Source organism: Podarcis filfolensis (genome assembly GCF_964270895.1).
Source record: "Podarcis filfolensis genome assembly, chromosome: 10".
NCBI classification, from domain to species: Eukaryota; Metazoa; Chordata; class Lepidosauria; order Squamata; family Lacertidae; genus Podarcis; species Podarcis filfolensis.
In genome coordinates this window covers 3,103,488-3,112,645 of record NC_139612.1, presented here as the reverse complement: position 1 = coordinate 3,112,645, position 9,158 = coordinate 3,103,488, and positions in this window count along the sequence as shown.

Here is a 9,158-nt window from a genome sequence, read left to right as displayed (position 1 = left end):
GTTGGACCCTGACTGATATTATTTGCAATCTTCTGGCAGACCACAAAAAAATTACAAACAAGCTGATCACCTACGTAGCAGAACCTCAAATGTACAATAGCACCATCATTTTCCAAAGACTTCTGTCATGGACTGCAAAGAGGACCAACAATTTTAAAGTTGTTGTTTATCTCTGTTTGCATTGATGATTATTAGTGTTGTATATTATTAGTGCTATGTTTTGTTCCTGCTTCTCTGATGTCTGTTGTAGCAGGAGCCTATAGCTGCAGATAATTTTATATATAGTGTTGGATTTGTGGTATGAAAGTATATTGGGTGGGAAAATTTGGAAAGATTCTTCTTTCTGCTAACCCTTATCTGTGTCAGAGCAATTGGGGATGGACTGCCTGCAGGGAAAGGATATGATGGCTTTGATGCCTTCAGAAACCACAATTTGTGTTGCTATCATGCATTCAACTTAATAGCTTTAAAGTTCTCAAATGTCTGTTCCAAGAGGGCTGAATGAAAGTTTACATTTCCCATGCAGATCTATTTCCTGATAAATGCTAGTTCGATTGCATTTTAGCAGCCCAAAGCGTAGCTTGGCAGAGCAGTGATTCCATGGGTTCCCTCACTATCTTTACTATCATTGGAACATTGTGGACTGCATCAGCCAGAAATTGCCAAACTGCCAAGATTAATTCAACTCAGAGCAAGTGATTTCCATGCAAAATGATACCTGATCTTTTGGAAATGTCCCAGGCCCATCTAGCAGCCATACTTCTCATAGGGTATTTTGCATGTGAATTGTAGAGTTGGAAGGGACCACAAGAGTCATCTAGTCCAATACAGGAATCTTTTCCCTAATGTGGGGCTCAGACTCAGGACCCTGAGATTGAGTCTCATGCTCTACTGACTGAGCTATTAATAGTGTGGACTTGGCTTATCAAAATATGCTACTCATAATTTGTGATTTTTAAATTATGAAGAACAATTAAAATATTAATATAATCATACCAAGGTGATGTACTATAAAAACAGCAAAAAAGCAGTTGAACACAAAAAAGCAGATACATTTAAAACAAAACTAAAAGAATGAAAATTAGGCATTCATGGCAAAATCCCATGTATCCAACTTGGAAAGTCTGTTGGGATAAAAAATGGATTCAGTTGTTTCCAGAAAGTGCAGATCATAGACATCATTCATCATAGGGTATGATCGTCCCATGGATTTCAATGGGATAGTTAAGCACATCTGTAATTGTATTCAAAAAGGACTTAAAAGTATTTATTATTATTATTTATTAAATCTATGTACTGCTCTTCATCCAAAGATCTGAGTGCAGCTCACAAGATAAAAAATAAAGCATACTGAATGTTGCCCTACGTAATTAGCAAGCTTATTGTTTGATAGCCAGTGGTTATCTGTGGTGGGGTTTGCTTAGTGCATGGGTAAAATGCCACTGAAAAGAGGGCTGAAGAAGATACATTACTCCATAAATTAAAGACCTCCAAAAGAAATGTTGCTGGGGGACGATCCATAACTCAGGGGCAGAGCACATGCACTGCAGGCAGAAGGTCCCAGTTTCTTTAATCCCTGGCCAGGCAGAAAGAGTTGGCAGCCAGCCATACTGTGTACGAGGGCCCAATGGTCCCACTCAGAATAATGCAGTTTCCTTATTCCTCAGCAGGGGTGCCAACTTGTTGAGGACAAGTCCTCTTGAGCCCCCCTAATCATTTTGGGGAGTGGGCTGGGGGCGCCCAATATCCCAAAAGTGTTACCAATGGTCTCTTCCCAATTGTTCTCTTCCCATTGTCAAATTATAGATTGCCCATCCTTTTCTGTTTGATTTTGTCCAGAATTATTATGCAAAATTATGATGTTGTTAAATGGTGGTGTTGGTGGCAAAATGCAACACATTGTTGATAAATTCTTGCATGCAGGTAGAAATAGCTGTGGATGCCAGCATCTGCGTGCATGTCAGTCTTCTCAGATAGAAAGCTTCAACTCACTTCCCCCAGGTACATGTAAGCAGCACTGGACTGATTCCTGTTTGGCTCAGCACCAATTTTATGCTAGTATAGATTCAATGAGATTTTCAGCAACAAACATCTTTCTAATCTTCCATATATGATAATGTGTGACATGTTGCAATGATTAGGGGAAATTCTATTTCTCTCAATAACAATTATTTCAAACAGAAAGCTTCTGGAATAAATAATCTTGCTGATCTTTTTTTTTTTTTAAAAAAAAATTAAAGGTAGGGAACAATCAGTTTCCTACTAATTAAAATCTGTTTAACAAGAGGCTACAGCTTCTCTTCCCCGTCATCCCAAGTAATTAAAGTGAATTGCATCAGAGCAGTAACCTCCAGTGTCTGTAGAGCATTTCTTCAATAAGACTTGGAAATTGGGTAACAGAAATGTGAAGTATAAAAACCTCCCTTGATGTTGCTTTTAAATCCAAACAGTTTACTCTGCTGTTCTCTGATTTAAACGGTATGTCTCCAATCTAATTGCCACTTGTTGAGTGATGATTCAAATAGGATGCAAACCCTGAGGAGCAGGAAGCTATCAAGGATTATTTGTATCACTAAAAAGAGAGTCCCAGTCGGCCTGAATCCTTCAACCGAGTCTGCCAGATTCTGAAGCAGAAGGCTTTAGGTGCATAAAATCAGGCCTGGGCAACATATAATTCATTGGCTAAATTCACTCACGAGCTGAGATTGTGCCAAATTAAGAAGGCATGGCCTGCTGATATGTGCCTTCTTTTTCCAAAATCAAATACTGTGAGGGAGGATAGTGGGGAGTACAAAGCTTTGGGCATAAAGATGTGAAAGGGCAGCCTTCAGAGAGTTTTGTGGGGCACATAAAATCCAGCTCTTTGGATCAGTTGAAAGTAGGACTGGAGCTCCAGTTCCTTGACTCACAAAGACTTCAAGGGAAGGCAGCAACATCCCTTTTGAAGAAGGAAGGAGGTGCTCTTTACATCTCCAGTCCTCTCTTTTCCCACTGTGTCCTCAGCAGGCAAAGTGAACAAACTGTTGCCACTGGCAGACCTCCCTCTGGGTGTGAAAGCCAATGTTCTTGAAGCAAGCTCAAGGAGGACAATGGTGTTCCTGCACTCAGGAGAGGTGACTTTGCCTCACCCCTTCCCCAGAGGAAGAGAATGGGGCTTGGATCCATGTGGGGCCGAGTGTCCAAAGGAAGCAGCAGACTGGCCTTCTCCTTCCATTTGTCTTTGGGAGTACCCTTCCTCCTTGTATAGTGTGGGCTTCAGATGGTTGCTTTTCATGGGGCTGACTTGGAATTTGGGAAGCTCTTGGCTGGCACTTGGGACTCCCTGTTTTCACTTGCTTCACACTGCAGAGCATTTTGTCTTTGTTTTGGCATTATTTGGCTGTTTGACATTCAGTGCGGGCAGGTAAGGTAAGACCTTAATTCACGGCAGGGACCTGCTCCACAGGGGCTGGGAAACGTTGCTGAGTTGTATGCTGTTTCCTTGATGAAAGAGTTAACTTAACTGACAACAGAACCCTTTCAAGCTGACCTGCATCCTGACACTTGAGGTCTCAGATTTCAGCAGTGCCCTGTGTGATGCCAAAATTCAGTGCCCCCCTCACCTTCCATTTTACATCATAGTTGTGGTACCCCTGAGTCTCTGCACCTGGTGCGACTGAACTGGTCATGCTCCCTTAAATCAACCTTTGATAAACTTTTCTCAGTCCTTGGCTGGATGACTACTCCCCCTTCCAATGGAAGAGGTCAACATTTTAAAGCAACTGGCTGTATTGTCAAATCTCCAATTCTACACCAGCTGAGTCCCTACCTGTCTGTGCACTGTGTCACCAGAGTGGTACATGCACTGGTTATCTCCTGCTTGAACGACTGCAATTGCTCTACATGGGGCTACCTTTGGAGGTGAACTGGAAACTACAACTAATCCAGAATGCAGCTGCCAGACTGGTGAGTGGGAGCAGCTACTGGGACCATATAGCACTGGTCCTAAAGGATCTACACTGGCTTCTAGTATGTTTCTGAGCACAATTCAAAGTGTTGGTGCTGACCTTGAAAGCCCTAAATGGTCTCAGCCCTGTATACCTGAAGGAGCGTCTCCACCCCCATCATTCAGCCTGGACACTGAGGTCTAGCTCCGAGGGCCTTTGGGTGGTTCCCTCATTGTGAGGTTAAAGGAAACCAAGCAAAGGACCTTCTCAGTAGCACCACCCACCTTGTGGAATGTCCTCCCATCAGATGTCAAGGAAATAAACAACTATCTGACTTTTAGAAGACATCTGAAGGCAGCCCTGTTTAGGGAAGTTTTAAATGTTTGATATTTTACTGTGTTTGATGTTTTAATTTGCTGGAAGCCACCCAGAGTAGCTGGGACATATAATTTATTATTATTATTATTATTATTATTATTATTATTATTATTATTATTTGCTTCCCACTCAGACTCAGGCAGTGAACTGGCTTAGAAGTGAAAGGGAAATAATGTTCACACAGCACATCTGTTAAGGCATCAGTCTTCACTTTCAGTTCCCCAGCTTTATGCAGCTTTAGCCAACATGAGATAGCTGTAAGCCTGATCTTGAACTTCTTTTTTGTTTTTATCATGGAATATATTAAAATGTTGTTCGTTTGTTGCTCATTATGGCCGTTCTCCTTCTGAGCTGCCCATTTGACTACCTCACAATTCACACATTCAGTGCAGGGTGATGAAACAGTCTCTAGACATAAGTGATCCTGCCCCGGGGTAGAGGAAGCAACGTGCCCCGCTTTCCATTATTTATCACATGGCTTGCAGATCCATAGAATCATAGAATCATAGAATCATAGAATCATAGAGTTGGAAGAGACCACAAGGGCCATCGAGTCCAAACCCCTGCCAAGCAGGAAACACCATCAGAGCACTCCTGACATATGGTTGTCAAGCCTCTGCTTAAACACCTCCAAAGAAGGAGACTCCACCACACTCCTTGGCAGCAAATTCCACTGTCAAACAGCTCTTACTGTCAGGAAGTTCTTCCTAATGTTTAGGTGGAATCTTCTTTCTTGTAGTTTGGAACCATTGCTCCGTGTCCGCTTCTCTGGAGCAGCAGAAAACAACCTTTCTCCCTCCTCTATGTGACATCCTTTTATATATTTGAACATGGCTATCATATCACCCCTTAACCTCCTCTTCTCCAGGCTAAACATGCCCAGCTCCCTTAGCCGTTCCTCATAAGGCATCGTTTCCAGGCCTTTGACCATTTTGGTTGCCCTCCTCTGGACACGTTCCAGTTTGTCAGTGTCCTTCTTGAACTGTGGTGCCCAGAACTGGACACAGTACTCCAGGTGAGGTCTGACCAGAGCAGAATACAGTGGCACTATTACTTCCCTTGATCTAAATGCTATACTCCTATTGATGCAGCCCAGAATTGCATTGGCTTTTTTAGCTGCCGCGTCACACTGTTGGCTCATGTCAAGTTTGTGGTCAACCAAGACTCCTAGATCCTTTTCACATGTACTGCTCTCAAGCCAGGTGTCACCCATCTTGTATTTGTGCCTCTCATTTTTTTTGCCCAAGTGCAATACTTTACATTTCTCCCTGTTAAAATTCATCTTGTTTGTTTTGGCCCAGTTCTCTTAATCTGTCAAGGTCATTTTGAAGTGTGATCCTGTCCTCTGGGGTGTTAGCCACCCCTCCCAGTTTGGTGTCATCTGCAAATTTGATCAGGATGCCCTTGAGTCCATCATCCAAGTCGTTGATAAAGGTGTTGAATAAAACCGGGCCCAAGACAGAACCCTGTGGCACCCCACTAGTCACTCTTCTCCGGGATGAAGCGGAACCATTGATGAGCACCCTTTGGGTTCGGTCATTCAGCCAGTTACAAATCCACTGAGTGGTAGCATAGTCAAGACCGCATTTTACCAGCTTCTTTACAAGAATATCATGGGGCACCTTGTCAAATGCCTTGCTGAAATCAAGGTAGGCTACATCCACTGCGTTCCCTTCATCTACCAGGCTTGTAATTCTGTCAAAAAACGAGATCAGGTTCGTCTGACATGACTTATTTTTCAGAAATCCATGCTGACTATTGGTGATCACAGCATTCCTTTCTAGCTCACAGACTGTTTGCTTAATGATCTGCTCCAGAATCTTCCCTGGTATTGATGTCAGACTGACTGGGCGGTAATTATTTGGGTCCTCTCTTTTCCCCTTTTTGAAAATAGGGACAACATTTGCCCTCCTCCAGTCTGCCGGGACTTCGCCTGTTCTCCAGGAATTCTCAAAGATGACTGCCAGTGGTTCTGAGATCACATCTGCCAGTTCTTTTAATACTCTTGGATGCAGTTCATCTGGCCCTGGAGACTTGAATACATCTAAACTAGCCAAGTATTCTTGTGCTATCTCCTTAGTTATTCTGGGCTGTGTTTCCTCTGCTGAATCATTTGCTCCAAATTCTTCAGGTCGGGCATTGTTTTCTTTATCGGAGAAGACTGAGGCAAAGAAGGCATTGAGGAGTTCAGCCCTTTCTGTGTCCCCTGTTTGCATTTCACCATCTTCTCCTCTGAGTGACCCCACTGTTTCTTTGTTCTTCCTTTTGCTACGAACATACCCATAAAAGCCTTTTTTGTTGCTTTTAACCTCTCTAGCAAGCCTGAGTTCATTCTGTGCTTTAGCTTTTCTGACTTTGTGTCTACACGTGCTGGCTATTTGTTTGAATTCCTCTTTGGTGGTTTCCCCCCTTTTCCATTTTTTGTACACATCCTTTTTTAATCTTAACTCAGTTAAAAGTTCTTTAGATAGCCACCCTGGCTTCTTTAGGCACCTTCCATGTTTCCGTCTCATTGGTATTGCCTGAAGTTGTGCTTTTACTATCTCCCTCTTAACAAACTCCCAGCCATCATGAACTCCCTTTCCTTTTAGTATTACTGTCCATGGGATCTCACCCAGCACTTCCCTAAGTTTTATGAAGTCGGCTTTCTTAAAGTCAAGAAATTGAGTCCTAGTATGCTTGGCTGCTCCTTTCCGCTGTATAGTAAACTTCAGAAGAGCATGATCACTCGCGCCTAATGATCCTTCCACTTCTACCCCACTAACCAGGTCATCAACATTGGTTAGGACCAGATCTAAAATGGCTGTTCCTCTTGTTGCTTCTCCCACTTTCTGGACAATGAAGTTGTCTGCAAGGCCAGTGAGGAATCTGTTTGACCTTATGCTCTTGGCTGAGTTTGACATCCAACAAATATCCGGGTAATTGAAGTCCCCCATTACTACTATCTCCCTTCCTTTTGCATGCTTGGCCATCTGTTCCAGGAAGGCATCATCTATGTCCTCCGTTTGGCTTGGGGATCTATAGTAAACTCCCACAATGAGGTCACTGTTATTCTTCTCTCCCTTAATTTTGACCCAAATGCTCTCACTTTGGCTTTGAGGTTCTAAATCTTGGATCTCTTCACAGGTATACACATCCCTGACATATAACGCCACTCCTCCTCCTTTTTTGTCTGGTCTGTTTCTCTGAAAATAGATTGTATCCCTCCATTATTACATTCCAATCGTGGGACTTATCCCACCAGGTTTCAGTGATGCCTATTATGTCATATTTAGTTTGCTGTACCAAGAGCTCAAGCTCATCTTGTTTATTTCCCATGCTTATTTAGATCCATGAAGCTTCGTAGAGTCCATATGATCTGATCTGTATGATCATGTCTTTTCAGTAACTTTACCGCATACTTGGCTATTAATGATTCTCACATTATGACGAGGTGAAGCATTTAGTCACACACAACAGGATTCAATTATTGTACCTCCAGTCGCTACATTTGCTTTCTTCTCCACAAATTTCAATTGAAATGTGCAATATGCCAGAGATTTCTAAGACCTTTCTTGTTCTCCTTAGTTTATTCTTTGGGAATTTTCAGAGGAATGCTTAATCACGGAATGCCACTAGTTGTTTTCTAAATATTGCTTCTTGTTGCTTTCACTTGTGTTACATTCCAACCTTGCATTTTCTCCCATTAGAACAACCAGGGCTTTTTTTTTGCCCAGCCAGAATGCCCCAGAACGGCATTCCAGCCCCTCTCAGAGAGGGGCACCCCGAGTAAGTGGGGCAGATTGCCTCTTTTCCCAATCTCCACCACTCCTGCCTGCACGATCTCTCAATGGCATGGAAAGATCTAGCTGGGGGTGGAGATGGCAGGTGTGCGGGAGAAGAAACAGCCTAATCTTCACACATACAGCCCACACACAGCTCAGGTGCCACAGCGCTTGCCTGCCTTCTCCTTTGGGGGAGGCCAACTGCCTCAAGAGGAAAAGCACCTCGTGCAGGCTGGGGGAGGGCGGGCAAGTGCCATGGCAGCCAAGCCCACAGAGCCTGAAAACTAGTTAAATTACCTCATTAAGTCGGAGAAAAAATGTCATTGTGGTTTAAAAGAGGTGGTGATGAATGCTTTTGAGGTTCCCTTCTGCTTCAAAATTGGTTTGCCGTGAAATGGAGCGGACGGGCTCATCATAAAACAGGACCCCAGAGTCTTGTCAGGTACATTGAACTATGTGATTCTGTGTATTTTTATCCCACTCTACCCCCAAGTTCCCTCCCTTTTTTCTTCCTCACTACAACTCTGTGGCGTGGGTTAAGCTAAGAGTTCTGCTGCATACACTATGCATTTAAAGTGCACTTGAAGCCCATTCTTCCCCTCAAAGAGCTGTAGCCACTGCAGGTTAAGAGCGCAGTCTTAAGCAAATCTGCCCATAAGTTAGTTCCGTTTAGTTCAATGTGACTTTCTCTCAGGCAAATGTGTGCTGGATTTCAGCCTAAATCACCTTCCCAAAATCTCCTACACAATATTGTAAAACCAGAACACTGTAGAAATTAGAAAATGGCATAGGGAGCATCATTTTTACTCTCTGCTACATGTAAGAGGATAGAAGAAAGAACAGGACTGTCAGTGTTCACAACCATCACTAATTTCTATTGTAGCAACAGAGTTTCTCTCCCTCTCTCTCTGCTGAATAAAGTGCTTGCATAAAATATAGCCACAGGTTTGAAATGAGACTTTCATGAATATTTACCACATCCAGCTTTTTCACACAGAAATGCAAGAGGGAGAGAAAGGTGTTTGCTGATGACACACATTAGCTCTCACCTACAATGTTAATAATCAGTTTCCAAATACCTGTGTGCCCC